Source organism: Marmota monax, unplaced genomic scaffold, assembly GCF_021218885.2.
Source record: "Marmota monax isolate L192 unplaced genomic scaffold, Marmota_monax_Labrador192_F-V1.1 WCK01_AAM20220418_F8-fsc00151, whole genome shotgun sequence".
In the NCBI taxonomy this organism is placed as follows: domain Eukaryota; kingdom Metazoa; phylum Chordata; class Mammalia; order Rodentia; family Sciuridae; genus Marmota; species Marmota monax.
The window spans coordinates 2,871,889-2,886,576 of NW_026694226.1; the positions used below are offsets into that span (position 1 = coordinate 2,871,889).

The 14,688-nt window shown below is 37.8% G+C and overlaps 1 protein-coding gene across 4 annotated transcripts in view; it reads right to left on the minus strand.

The window, feature by feature from the left end:
- The window catches only part of Rbms2 (RNA binding motif single stranded interacting protein 2), a 72,117-nt gene extending 57,648 nt beyond the window's left edge, over nt 1-14,469 (minus strand). For 2 of the 4 annotated variants that reach the window (XM_046466785.2, XM_058586160.1), the window contains exon 1: nt 14,332-14,469. The gene's annotated coding sequence lies outside the window, so the exon portion shown is untranslated. Of the gene's footprint in view, nt 1-10,627; nt 10,747-14,331 lie in introns of those variants that run through there. The other 2 variants (XM_046466783.2, XM_058586159.1) reach the window with 1 other exon arrangement.
- Nucleotides 14,470-14,688: the final 219 nt, after the last annotated feature.

Consider the following 14,688-nt stretch of genomic DNA (forward strand, 5'->3'; position numbering starts at 1 on the left):
AATATTAAAAAAGAATTATTTTCATAACTCCCTATCTCCTGTAAATTGGCATAACATCTTTAAGCTCTTAGAAACAAACAAACAAACACCACAGAATCAAAGAGCACTAGGTACAAGATACCCCAGCTCTCATTTTCCTTTGAGTCCTACTAAACGAAGAAATCGAAGCAGATCTCTGGGGGTAGAGATATGGATTTTATTCATCTTAAAACTGAACCCCAAGGGCTGTGCTGTAGCTCAGTGGTAGAATGCCTGCCTAGCATGTGTGAGGCACTGAGTTCAATCCTCAGCACCACATAAAAATAAATAAAGGTATTGTGTCAATCTACAACTAAAAAAAAAAAAAAACAAACTTAACCCCAGGGGCTGGGGATGTAACTCAGTGGTTGAGCGCTTGCATGGCCATACCTCAGAGACTGGGTTCGGAACTATTTAAAAAACTATAAAAAATATTAAAGAAAAAAAACAAAACTTAACTCCATTTTCCCCTAGAGTGGTGTACCAGATAGAAAGGAGACAAAGAAGGATCCAACTAAATAAACTATTTAGATGAACTAATATAAAAATCTACATCTTTATAGTTTTTAAATAAGTTCACATAGAAGCCACAGAAGTAAAATTACCCATATACACAAACTGATATCAAAGGTAAATTATGTCAAAGAGCACTAACAAAACTAAGTGGGAACAGCATCCTTTATTCTGGTATGTTTAGTTTTTTCAAATTTGGGGTGGGGTAAATGTGTAGTGCTGAAGATTGAACCCAAGGCCTCAAGCCATGTGCTTTATCACGAGCTATATCCCTGGCCCTTTTGATTTTTTATTTTGAGACAAGGTCTCACTATGTCATCTTGACTGCCTTGAAGACCTTGCAATCCTCCTGCCTCGGGTTCCTAAATTGCTGGGATTATAGGCAAGCACCACTGTTCCTAGCGTTATTGAGACTCAGAGAGGCTCTATTACTGAGCTATATCTCAAGCCATTTTCATTTTTTGAGATGAGGTTTTGCCCCCTGGTGGCCTTGAATTTGTGATCCTTCTGCCTCAGCCTCCAGGGTAGTGGGGATTACAAGCATACTACACCACATCCAGCCAGTAAGTGGATATGGTGTGTGTGTGTGGAAGAGATGAGGAAGGCACAGTGTTCTATGGTTAGATTCAGGAAGTGTATGGAAGGAGGAAGAATCCTATTTCCTCCAGTGTTTACTTTGACTCCCTTCTGTTTTGCCCATTATATTGCCCACCTTTTTCTAGATTTGGTCAATGTCTCTTTAATTTTTAGTTTTCGTGGTCCCAGCACTAGAAGTATTTTGAGAGGGGAAGAAAAAGTAAAGTAAGAGTTGTTTTCTGGGCTTGGTGGTACACACCTATAATCCCACAACTCAACTCTGGAGGGTGAGCAGGAAGATCACAAATTCAAGACTAGTCTCAGCAACTTTGCAAAACCCTGTTTCAATTAAAAAAAAAAAATGGAGGTCTGGGAATATAATTCAGTGGTAAAGCACCACTAAATAAATAAATTTTTTAAAAAAGTTATTCTTTAGCTTCTCTTTAATGTCTCTTTTCAGTATAGACTGATTTGTGATTTCTTCAGAAAAGCAACCTTTTTAAACTTGTATTCCAAGTAAAGGAACTGGGGCTGGATCATCCTTGATCTGTATGTTAAAAAATGTTTTTTTTGCCACTATAGGCCCCTTCACATCAGGATGGAAAACTCAGAAGAATGCATCACCTGCAGATGTGCTGGACTCCAGCCAGCCATTTCACGAGAGCCAATCTGATGTGGCACATGTGGCTGAAAGAAGTTAAGACAGGCTGTTTTGCTAGTGAAGCTCAGAATGTAGCTCAGAGATCTGAACAAGGCATAACACAGTCATGGATATCTCCCCACATACACACCCTTCATACCCCACCCCAATATAAATACTCCTTATTCATTATCTTTCCTTCCACTGATTAACTTTCTGCCTCAAGTGCAGGAGTGCTGCCTGTCCCAAGTGCAGAAGTGCTCCTCAAATATTATGTAATGAAAATAATCCAAAAAGTTGAATTTATTTCCTGTTAAAGGGATGAAGTTAAGCCTTAGGAAAAGTGGTGGTGGAGGGGTATTTAACACCTTTGCTTCCTTAGGCAGGAAACTTAAGGAGCTGTATCAAACACAAAGCAAAACCTAGCTCTGACCCCTTCTGATATAGGCTGGAATGACAAAATCAGTCTAAAACTAGAAATTGGGAAAGCCTGGCCTCAATTCTCCTCAATTTATTTCACTGGAAAACAGGCAAGACTCCAAAGAATAATTTATCTCACACCCTGTATATCAGTGCCAATAGTATGCTCTCATCTCCTATAGCAACAAATATTTCTGGCCAAAAATTACTACAGAGAATATCTCAACAACTTTTTCAAATGAACTTTTTCTTTTCTAAACACTTAAGGAATGAATACAGAAATCAAATCATGTAGAATCATTGGGACAGAAAGTTAGCCTAATGTAGAAACTAGATTCTATGCGTTCTTTAAAATGGTCTACATTGATCAATCATATGGTGATATTCTTTTTATTCAGTAGATACCTGCTTCCTTCACACTTGAGCCACCTATTCTTAATTTGTACATTGGGATAAACTAGCATAAACAGCAAAAGAGTTTGTAGAAAACCACGGTTGCTAGAAGGTGCTACTAACCAGGTATTCAAGATTTTATCTGAGTTTTGATTCACTGTAAATTTAGGAGGTTATATTCTTGAATTTTGTTTTCCTTCTGGGATAAGTGCTACTGTTATCCTGAAATCTTAAACTAAATGTAAAAGTTGAATATAAGAGCTGGGTGTGGTGGCGCACACTTATAATTCCAGCATCTCGGAAGGCTGAGACAAGAGGATCAAGAGTTCAAAGCCAGCTTCAGCAATAGCAAGACCTGTCTCTAAATAAAATACAAATTAGGGGTAGAGTACTCCTGGGTTCAATCTACAGGGACACACACACACACACACACACACACACTGTACACACACATGCACGTGCACAAGACACTACCTCAAGGGTCTAGAGGTGTAGCTAAGTGGCAGAGTGCTTGCCTAGCTTGCACTAAGCCTTAGGCCTGATATTCCAACACAAGAAAAAGAAAAAGAAAAGAAAAAAAAGGCACCATCTCAAGAGGTTCATTATAAATTTGTATTCCTGTAACATATATAATCCCTGATATTCAAAAGGATGCAGCAGGAGGATCACAAGTTTGAGGCCAGCCTGGGGCAATTTAGCAAGAACCTGTCTCAAAATAAAAAGGGATGAGGTGTAGCTTAGTGGTAGAGCAACCCCAGTTTAATCTCTAGTACCACAAGAAAAAAAAATTTTTTTTGTTTGAAATTTTTGAAGTATTTTAACTTTGCTTGATAGTTCATCTACCTTTTTTTTTTGGCAGTACTGGGATTGAACCCAAAGATGTTCTACTATTGACCTATACCCCGAGCCCTTTTTATTTTGAGACAGGATCTCCCTACATTGCTCAGATTGGCTATAAACTTATGATCTCTGCCTCAGCCTCTTCACTGCACTAGCTCTTCATTTTATTGTACGAAGGCATCTTCCATGCTAGGCAAGTGGTGTACCACTGAGCTAAATCTCCAGTGCCCACCTCCACATCTTCCTCCCAAATTGTGAACTCCTATAATATAGGCACCGATTTTATTAATATCTTTATCTTTAACATCAAAACATATGATGAAGTAATGTTCTCTGAGGCAAACTGTTTTGCTGCGGTGTGGTGTTACACATCTGCAATCCCAGCTACTGGGAAGGCTGAAGCGGGAGGTTCTCAAGTTCAGGGACAGCCTGGACAACTTTTCAAGACCCTATCTCAAAATAAAATGAAAAGGGCTGGAGTGTAGCTCAGTGGTAAAGTGATTGCCTAGCATGTGCAAGAGCCCTAGGTTCAATCCCCAGTACCGTGTTAGAAAAAAAAAAGTTCTGTCAAAATAATGTAATTTTCACCTCTTTTTAAGTACCTCAAATAGGAAAATGAACTTTCAATGAATATTAAGAGAAACACTTGTAGCAGGGGACTTTCCTGGCATGCATGAGGCCCTCAATTCAATCCCCAGTTCTGGGGTTAGGTAGGAACACTGCCACCTTCTGGGTAAAATAGGTTATATTTGGCAAATATGGAAAAACCAAGTATAGGATTTGTAGTAGCCAGATCAAAAGTTTGGAATTTACAACCAGCTTTACCATTTGCTGTGCTAAACTAGAAAATCACAATCAGTTTTCTTTCTACAAAATCCATGTAGTATTGGTTCTGCTTATTTCTCAGTGATTATCAGAACATTCAAATCAGACAATGACTATAAAATTACTTTGTGGATTATAAAGCATTTTATAAGTTTTGATGTATTTTTTCACCTAAACATGATATGTTTGAGTATGACATATCCATTTTATTCCTTGCTATAAATCTAGATAAAGACCCAGTAGCAGGCTGGGGTATACTTCAGTGGTCACAAGAGCCTGGGTACAGCCAGGTGTGGTGGCACACACCTGTAATCCCAGTGACTTCGGAGGCCAAGGCAGGAGAATTTCACGTTCAAGGACACTCTCAGCTAGTTAGCAAGATTCTGTCTCAATAAAAAATTAAAAAGGATTTTGAAGTAAATAAAAATTTTTAAAAATAATTAAAAAAAAAAAAAAAGGACAGGGATGAAGCTCAGTGATAAAGTGCCCCTGGTTCAATCCTCAGCAATGAAAGGGAAAAAAAAAAAAAACACTACTAGAATTAATATATTCAATGAGGTCACAGAATACAAAAATCCATACATAGAAATCCATTGCATTGCTAAAATTATCAATAAACAATGTGAGGGGCTGAGGTTGTGGCTCAGTGGTAGAGCGCTTGCCTAGCATGTGTGAGGCACTAGGTTCAATCCCCTGCATCACATAAAAATAAAAAAAATAAAATAAAGGCATTGTGTCCATCTACAACTAAAAAATATTTTTAAAATATGAAATTATGAAAAATTCTATTAATTCTATTAATAACAGCATCAAAAAAAATAAATCCTTAAACAAGGATGCATGCCTGTAGCCCCAGCTGCTGAGGAGGTTGAGGCAGGAGGATAACTTGAGTTCAGGAGTTTGATGGCAGCCCAGGCAACATAGCAAAACCCTGTCTCAAAAAATGGAGGTGGGAAAAGAAGCTTAATTAGGACAGTAGCAATTAGAATGGGAAAAGTAGATGGAATTGAGACCTATTACAAGGATGTAAAACGATGAGGAAGCAGGAGATACATGAGATTATATGTAAGCTTTTAGCTGAATGCCAGATTTTATTTTATTTTAAATTTTTTTTTCTTTTTTTAACCATATGATTTATTTTTATTTTTTGTCATACATGACAGCAGAATGTATTTTGACATATAATACATACATGGAATGTACATACATCAATCATATTGTCTATTCTATTCTGCTGTCCTTCCTATCCTCCCTACTCCTCCCCTCCTCTTCCGTCCTTTCTCTCTATCCAATCTAATGTGACACACTTTTTTTTTCTTTTTCTCATCACAACATCATATATGTGTTCTGTATAACAATGAGGTTCTCCTTCCATTTTCCGTACAACTCCCCTTCTCCCTCTTTTCCCCTCCCACCTCTCTTCCCTATTTAGTGGTAGTCTTCTTCTCATGCTCTTCCTCCCTATCCCATTTTGAGTCACCCCCTTTATATCAGAGAAGACATTCAGCATTTGTTTTTTAGGGATTGGCTAATGTCATTTAGCATAATCTGCTCTAATGCCATCCATTTGCCTGCAAATGCCATGATCTTGTATTTTTTAGTGCTGAGTAATATTCCATTGTGTATAAATGCCACTTTTTAAAATCCATTCATCTATTGAAGGGCATCTAGGTTGGTTCCACATTCTAGCTATTGTGAATTGTGCTGCTATAAACATTGATGTGGCTGTGTCCCTGTAGTATGCTCTTTTTAGGTCTTTTGGGTATAGTCTAAGAAGGGGAATAGCTGGGTCAAATGGTGGTTCCACTGAATGCCAGATTTTAATGTTATTCATTGAAAAAGGAAACACAAATTAAGAAATCCAATCATATAAAGATAAAAAAATTCTATGTAGCAAAAACCACAAAAGGAAAACCAAAAGTCAAATGATAAACCAGAAGGAAGAAAGGGAATATATTCAACTCTATCACAAAGAGCCAATTTCTAAAATATACAAAAAGTTCTTACAAGTCATTATCAAATAGCCAGGCCAGGTGTGCTGAGTTATGCTTGTAATCCCAGTACTCGGGAGGCTGAGGTAAGAGCATCTCAAGTTTGAGGCCAGCATGGGCAATTTAGCAAGACTCTATCTTGAAGATAAAATTTTATAAAAGGGCTGGGAACATAGTTCAATGATCTATGTTTTATTTATATTTTATATGGTTATATTTATATATAATATATATAGTTTAAATGTATATATACTTATATATTATACATAACTTAAGTATACATAATATATATAAAATGGTTATATATACAGTTATATATATCATGGTTATCTAATTGAATATTAAATATATAATATAAAATATGCATCATATATATATATATATATATATATTATATATATATATATTATATATCTGGGGAAGGAAACTGGATAAATGAGAAGCAGGAGCAGGAGGGCAACTCCACTATATGCCCTTTCAAAACTTTTCAGTATTGAATTGAATAAACAAAATCATAAAAGAAAACAGCCCTAAACAAGGCGTGGTGGCACACACCTGTAATCCTAGCAGCACAGGGGGCTGAGATAGGAGGATCACTAGTTCAAAGCCAGACTCAGCAATGGCAAGCTGCTAAGAACTCAGTGAGATCCTGTCTCTTAAAAAAAAAAAAAAAGCAGCCCTTAGTAATGTTTTGGCTAACTGATAAGTTTTATGACTATATTTTTCCCCTGCTTATGTGTCTATGCTGAATAGTTATTTTATTAGAGATTGTGATCCTACAGAATGCCTTAAACAATTTTTAAAGGTTATCTGATTTATTTTTTTTTACTTCATTTATTTATTTATTATGTGGTGCTGAAAATCAAACCCTCACACAGGCTAGGCAAGTGCTATACCACTGAGCTATAACCCCAGCCCCTTTAAACAATTTTTGAATCCTTTAATTCTGTTATAAATAGGAATGAGAATTGCCCAAAACAAAACTGAGATAATTCAGAGACACTTAAAATCCACCAGTATTGCTAATAGCCACTGCAAAAAGAAATTTGATACTTAATATTAATTTTTTTCATTTAGCACCTTCTGTACTTTTTTCTTTTCTTTTTCTTTCTTTCTTTTTTTTTTTTTTTTGGTACCAGGGATTGAACCCAGGGGCGCTTAACCACCAAGCCACATCCCCAGCCCTTTTTAAATATTTTATTTAGAGACAGGGTCTCAATGAGTTGCTTAGGGCCTCACTAAATTGCTAAAGCTGGCTTTGAATTCAAGATCCTCCTGCCTCAGCCTCCAGAGCTACTGGGATTACAGGTGTGCCCCACCATGCCCAGTTTTACTGTATTTTTTAATCTATTTAAATTAACTAATTTAAATAGATTAAATAGATTGGAGTAAGAAATACACACAACTGAGCAAATATCCTTAGCCTTGAAAAATCACTTTTCTGAGTAGTAGTTACTACATAAATTACCTAAGGATCTAGAACTGTTTTATGGAAAATTTCCTCGAAGTTCAGAGAGCTATAAACACCACACTTTTGCAAAATGACAGGTCAAAACAGATGATGTAGGGGCTGAGGGTGTACTTCAGAGGTAGAAATTCCTAATGACCTGGGTCCAATTCTCAGCACCAACACCCCCCCACTTTTTTTTTTTTTTTTTTGCTATCAGGATTGAACTCAGGGGCACTCAACCACTGAGCTACATCCCCAGCCCTATTTTGTATTTTATTTAGAGACAGGGTCTCACTGCATTGCTAGTGCCTCACTTTTACTGAGGCTGGCTTTGAATTCACGATCCTCCTGTCTCAGCCTCCCAAACCACTGGGATTACAGGCCACATTACAACTTTGCCCAGCTAAAATATTTCAAATTAGATTATTGATTAGAACATTAAAACTTATGGCCTAGGGATTATTTCAATTAGATAACCATGGTTAAAAATTCTACCTAGGGGCTGGGGATGTGGCTCAAGCGGTAGTGCGCTTTCCTGGCATGCATGCGCCTGGGTTCGATCCTCAGCACCACATACAAACAAAGATGTTGTGTCTGCCGAAAACTAAAAAATAAATATTAAAAAAAATTATCTCTCTCTCTCTCTTAAAAAAAAAAAAGAGAGAAGAATGTCTGAAGAAAGGGTGGTCACTACTAAAAAAAAAAAAATTCTACCTAGTCTTTTAAATAATAATTTTATTTATTCACTATATTGTAATGTAGAATTCTAACATCATTTATATTATTTTTTTCTTCCTAAATTTTTTTAGATGTTGATGGACCTTTATTTTATTCATTTATTTATATGCAGTGCTTCACAAATCAAACCCAGTGCCTCACACATACTAAGCAAATGCTCTACCACTGAGCTACCCCAGACCCATCTATATTCTTTAGGTTAAAAAAACAAGATTTGGGGGGCTGGGGATGTGGCTCAAGAGGTAGTGTGCTCGCCTGGCATGTGTGTGGCCCAGGTTCGATCCTCAGCACCACATACAAAAACAAAGATGTTATGTCCGTGGAAAACTAAAAAATAAATATTAAAAAAAAACAAGATTTTTGTTTGATTGTATGGTTCAGGGCTTTAAATCCAGGGGTGTTCTACCACTAAGCTATACCTCTAGCCTTTTTATTTTTTATTTTGAGACACATGCTCACTAAATTGTCCAGTTTGGCCTTGGACTTAAGATGCTCCTGCCACAGACTCCAGAGAAGTTGGTATTATAGGCCTGCCTCATCCCACCTCCTGGCTAAAGAAACAAGTATTTAAATATTATCAATCAACCCTTGAATGTGTGTAGAGAATCAGATGTGACTGTGTTACTATTACTGTCCTTGATGGAGTCTGCCTACAGGGATATTCTGTCAAGGTATAGATAGGTAACAACGGACATGCTTGAAAACAAGGTGTCTACTGTCCTTGGGAGGGCCTGCTCGCAAACGAGAGGCTCCTTCAAGGTTTAGATAAGGTAACAACGGACATGCTTGAAAACGAGGTGTCTGCTGTCCTTGGGAGGACTAGCCTTCAAACGGGATGTTCTGCCAAGTGGGCTAGGAGGGCACTGAGAAAAATTTTATTATCTGTTCTTAACAAAGAGCAGAGCTCAACATACTCCGGGCCGAAAGTAGATTAGCCATGAGAAGCGGGTCACTTCTGATTAGAAAGTGAAAGTAAAACTTCTATATGCTATGTTTAATTAGCTGAAAGACCTGATTTATTGATGTTGGAAGGCTGCCTTCTTTGTTCACAATACTATAAAAAGATTGCTTGTACACAATAAAGGACTTTTTTTTCTGCTGCTGCTTTGCTTGCTCTGCTTCTTCTTTCTTTTCCCATGCTGACCTGCAAGTGAATTACTGCAACAAATGTGTTTTCTTTTTGCCTTTTCAACAAAGGCTTTTTAGGGCTGGGTATATAGCTTAGTTGGTAGAGTGCTTGCCTCACATGCGCAAGGCCCTGGATTCAATCCCCAGCAAAAAAAAAAAAAAAGTAATCTCAACAAAGGCTTTCAAATTAGATTTAGCCTACAAAGAGTTTTTTTAAATATTTTTTAGGGGCTGGGGTTGTAGCTTAGTGGTGGATCATTTGCCCAGCACGTGTGGGGCACTGGGTTTAATCCTTAGCTCCACATAAAAATAAACAAAATAAATGTATTGCGTCCACCTATTACTAAAAAATATATATTTTAGGAATACTTATAGAAATCCACATTTTCTTGGCATATTTTAATGATTCAGACTTGCTATAGTTGGTTTTAATGGCCATCAGAAAAACTAGATTACAAGAGGCATTATTTGGCCTGGCAGAGTGGCACACACCTGTAATCCCAGAGGCTTGGAGGCTGAGACAGGAGAATCACAAGTTCAAAGCCAGCCTCAGCAACTGTGAGGCACTAAGCAACTCAGTGTCTCTAAATAAAATACAAAATAGGGCTGGGATATGGCTTAGTGAGTACCCCTGAGTTAGTGCCTTAGTGAGGCACTAAGCAACTTAGTGTCTCTAAATAAAACACAAAATAGGGCTGGGATATGGCTTAGTGAGTACCCCTGAGTTCAATCCTAGGTACCAAAAAAAAAAAAAAGGCATTATTTGGCAAAAGAAAGACAGCATGAATAGTCATTGTAAGTGGACCAATGTGATACAGTTTCTTTTTAAACGTGCTTATGATATTATTTCAGTCCTATAAAATTTGGTTTTGTAATTTGGTCTTACTGGGGTGCCTCCTTTCTCTAACAATTTCTCTTCCTCGGAGGCGAACAACTTCAAACCTTGAGTGAACCATTTTCTCCAGTTTGCCTGAGAAAGTTCTAGGAACAGGCAACTTGAAATAAAAACAAAATAAATCAAAACAAGAACATATTGTTTTTTGAAATGGTCACCCATTCTTTCGCTCTTCTTCAGGGGCGAGCAATTTCACTTACCTTCTCTTCAGATGTTCCCCGTACAGGCCACCAAATGCCGCAGTCTGGCTGGGCACAAAATCACGAGCCACTCACAGCCTTGTAGATTCAAACAGCAATTCTTTATGATATTATTTCAGTCCTATAAAATTTGGTTTTGTAATTGTTAAACTAAAGAGGAACTAAGAAAGCACAGTGGAATAATTCACAAATACTTTTGAACTGATATGAAATTTCATTTTCTCCATGAGAGTCTAACATTATGTTAAAACATGTAGCTCCCACCTACATCTCAGCTTTGGTGGTTCACACTTTCTTATATCCACTTTTTACTCCAAAGAAATTAAGAGTCTCTCAAATGTATCTTTCACACTGGTTGTTCTTGCACAGCTCTCGGTCTAGAATACCCAAGAATTGGTTCTCTCCCCTTTTAACTCAATGGCCCTTCATCCTAGCCCAGTTAGGTGTTTCTTCTTTATACTTCCTTCTGAATATCTGCATCACAGAATCTTTCATTAGAAATTTTACACATTAGCTTTCTCATTTCTCATTTCTCCCAAAACCAGAAATTAAAGACCAGTCCAAAATTATGGTTAATTAAAATGGTTTTTAATTAATTAATTTTTAATATTTTTTAGTTGTTGATAGACCTTCTTTTTTTTAGACCTTCATTTAATATATGCCAGGCAAATGCGCTACTGCTGAGCCACAGCCTCAGCCCTAATTTTTAAATTTTTGGATTTTCCAGCACATGGTCTAGCACACTATAGTCCAACAAATAGATACTCATTGAGTTAATGGAAGCCGATTATTTCAGAATGTACAATCACCCAGTAAAATTCAAGTTTATCTTTTACAAATAGAGAAACTAAGGCAGTAAGGAGTTTGCCCAATAGCACCATTAACAAAGACTAATAGTGAAAAAAATGTGAAATCCTTCAATTGGACTAACTTCCCAGCTATATTCTATAGAGTAGAACAAATGAGAGCATCTAAATCATAAAAAATAAAGTCTTCAAACACAAACATCAAGTTTCCTATTTTGTACCTCAGATAATTTAGCTTTTTTTAATTTAAGGATTCAAAACCATTAAGACCAATCCTCCTTCATATACCATGAAATTCTGGCACAGCCAAAGACTGACTTAAAGAATCCACTATTGGACTGGGATTGTGGCTCAGCAGTAGAGCATGGTTTTGATATTCAGTTTCCCTTCGAGGTCCTGGGTTCAATCCTCAGCACCACATAAAGATAAATAAATAAAATAAAGGTATTGTATCCAACTACAACTAAAAAATAAATAAATAAATAAATAAAAGAATCCAGGGGCTGGGGTTATAGCTCAGCAGTAGTGTGCTTGCCTCCCACTTTCGAGATACTGGGTTCGATCCTTAGCACCACATAAAAAATAAACAAAATAAATAAAGATATTGTGTCCATCTTTAAAAAAAATCTTTAAAAAAATAGTCCACTATTAAAGGAGATACACAGGAAAGTTTTATTTTACCTATGAAAACCCTCATGTGTAGTTGCCCAGGTCAGAGTTGGATAATTCTTTAATACAGAAACTAGATGTGTCCTTTTCAAATTAGAAACAAAAAAAGAACATGATGCTGCCAAGTTTTAACCACCTGAGATGTCTTCATTTTAAAAAATATTTATTTATGGTACTGATGATTGAACCCAGGGGTGCTCTACCACCCAGCCCTTTTTACTTTTTGAGAGTCTTGCTCAGTTACCCAGGCTGGCCTTGAACTTGTGATCCTCCAGCCTCAAACTCCCAAATCATTGGGATTACAGGCATGGGCCACCACACCTGGCACAAATTTGTTCTTGAGTATCTTATACTTGACTCAACCCTATGGGGCCTTCCAACTCACCAGTTCATGCTCCATCTTCATGCCTAGGCAGCCATTTTGTAGTGGAGGCAAAATCAGTTCAAAGGTTAAAGTAAGCAGGGGCTAGTTCTCTATGCAAAGAACCACCAATCTACCACCAGATATTTTTTCACTGCCCAATCAGTTTCTATTAATATAAGTGTAGAGAAGGAGAAACTCATTACTAATTATAATTAAAGTTAATTTAAAGAAGCAGTGATAGGAAAAAAGGAAGCAAATAACTTCTGGTAATATTTAGAAATTCCCCAAGGTATGCTATTTTTCTCTTGAACAGATCAAAAACCTTCAGAGAAATAATATTACTATGAAACAAAGATAAGATTAGCCAGATATATATATATATATATATATATATATATATATATAAACTAATACTAAATTGAATCTACATTTAGTATTAAGACACAGAAGTTTGCCTCTCACGCAAAGCCAAGCATAAGGCAGCAAGCTGGAGTCCTAAATTAGAGGGAGTTCTACTGATAGGAGAACAGATAGGGCATATAGGGAATGGTTACAAAAGGGAAAAATAAACAGGGGAAAAAAAAAAAAGAGGTCACTCCATCTGGTTTCAAACCAAATAAACCCCCTCCAACCCTATCCAAGGAAAAGGAGAACTGCCTTTCCACACAACATGCTCTACAAAAGAGCATCGTTTTGATATTCAGTTTCCCACGTACACCTTTTTTTTTTTTTTTTTTGGAACTAGAGATTGAATTCAGGGGCACTGGACCACTGAGCCACATCCCCAGACCTATTTAGAGACAGGGTCTTAGCGCCTCACCACGCTGAGGAGGTTGGCTTTGAACCCTCCATCCTCTGCCTCAGCTTTCGGAGCCGCTGGTATTAGGCATGTGCCACCGCGCTTGGCCCCATGGTTGCGTCTTGGTGGTCATTTCAATCCAAAAATGAAAAAAAAAATAGTATTTTATGGTATAGACAGAGGTACCTCAAGAAATGGCCTTCAGTACTATACCATACAGAAAATTCCTGTTTTAAGGACAGGGTTATTTCTGCTAGAGTAATTCAATTCAAATTGTTAGTTTGGGGGAAGGGCTGCATGAAGGAGAAAGAGTCTTGTAGCCAGAGGCTTTGTTCTAATTTCTGGCTCTGTGGTTCTTATGCCCTGGGTTACCTTATGCAAGAAGTCATAATTTCTAAATCTTAGTTTCCTCATCTTCAAAATCAGACTAAAAACTGCTTAGCAGGTCTCTGTTAAGGAGAGATAAATTAAGTGGTTGGCACTCCATAATAGCTCTTTACCGAAATCCTACAAAATATAGATGTTTTTAGGCGCTGTTGAGATACAAGATGAAAGTTGCAGATGCTAAAATTTCTGAGCGTTCTTGGTTTTCAAAATTATTTTTGTACCTCACCTCTTCTCAATGAGGAAAACAAGGACAAGCGATTAAAACAGCCAAAATTCTAGATGCGCATAAGAGTTTATAAAACATTTTCATGTGCACTTCCTTATTTCAATGTCTGAACTTTACAGATAAGAAAACAAAATAAATGAGAAGCTAAAATAAATGAGAGGTAAAACTATAACCCAAGCATCCTAACCACCACCAAGGAGGCTTTTCCTCCGCCCCACTGTCTCCTTAGTTAGTGTTGGGGGCGCGCCTGTGTGTTTTGCTGGGAACTGAACCCAGGACCTCACACATGCTAGGCAAGCGCTCTGAGCTACATCCCCAGCCCAGCGGCTGTTTCCAGATGAGGTATTTTGTGGCCACCGACTCCACTCACCACCACCACCGCGCGTCAGTGACTACGACTCTTTTGGCCTGCAGGCCGCACTGTGAAGCGCATTACTGAGGGTCGGTTCTGACCTCTGAACGTCGAAGGTCATTAAGTCATTCCTAAATAGGGCTCACTCTCATCCTTCTCTCTCAAGGCACCGCTCTCGTCTCTACCAGAGAATTCCATAGTTCCTAACCCCGCCGCGATCAGGTGGAGTCCCAGGGTTTTGCAGACGTTCTGCCTAGCTTTCCCGCCCACTACACCTGCACTCAATGCTCGCTGCAGTAGCCAGTGAGCAGAAGAATCTGCAGGCTCTCGCGGACAGCCCACCTCCTTGCTTTCATTGGGTAACCTCATCCTCTCCCCGCCCACCAGCCCCACCATCTTTTTTTTTCTTTCTTTCTTCTTCTTCTCCCTCAATTATTGGACTTGTGCACGGTCTATCT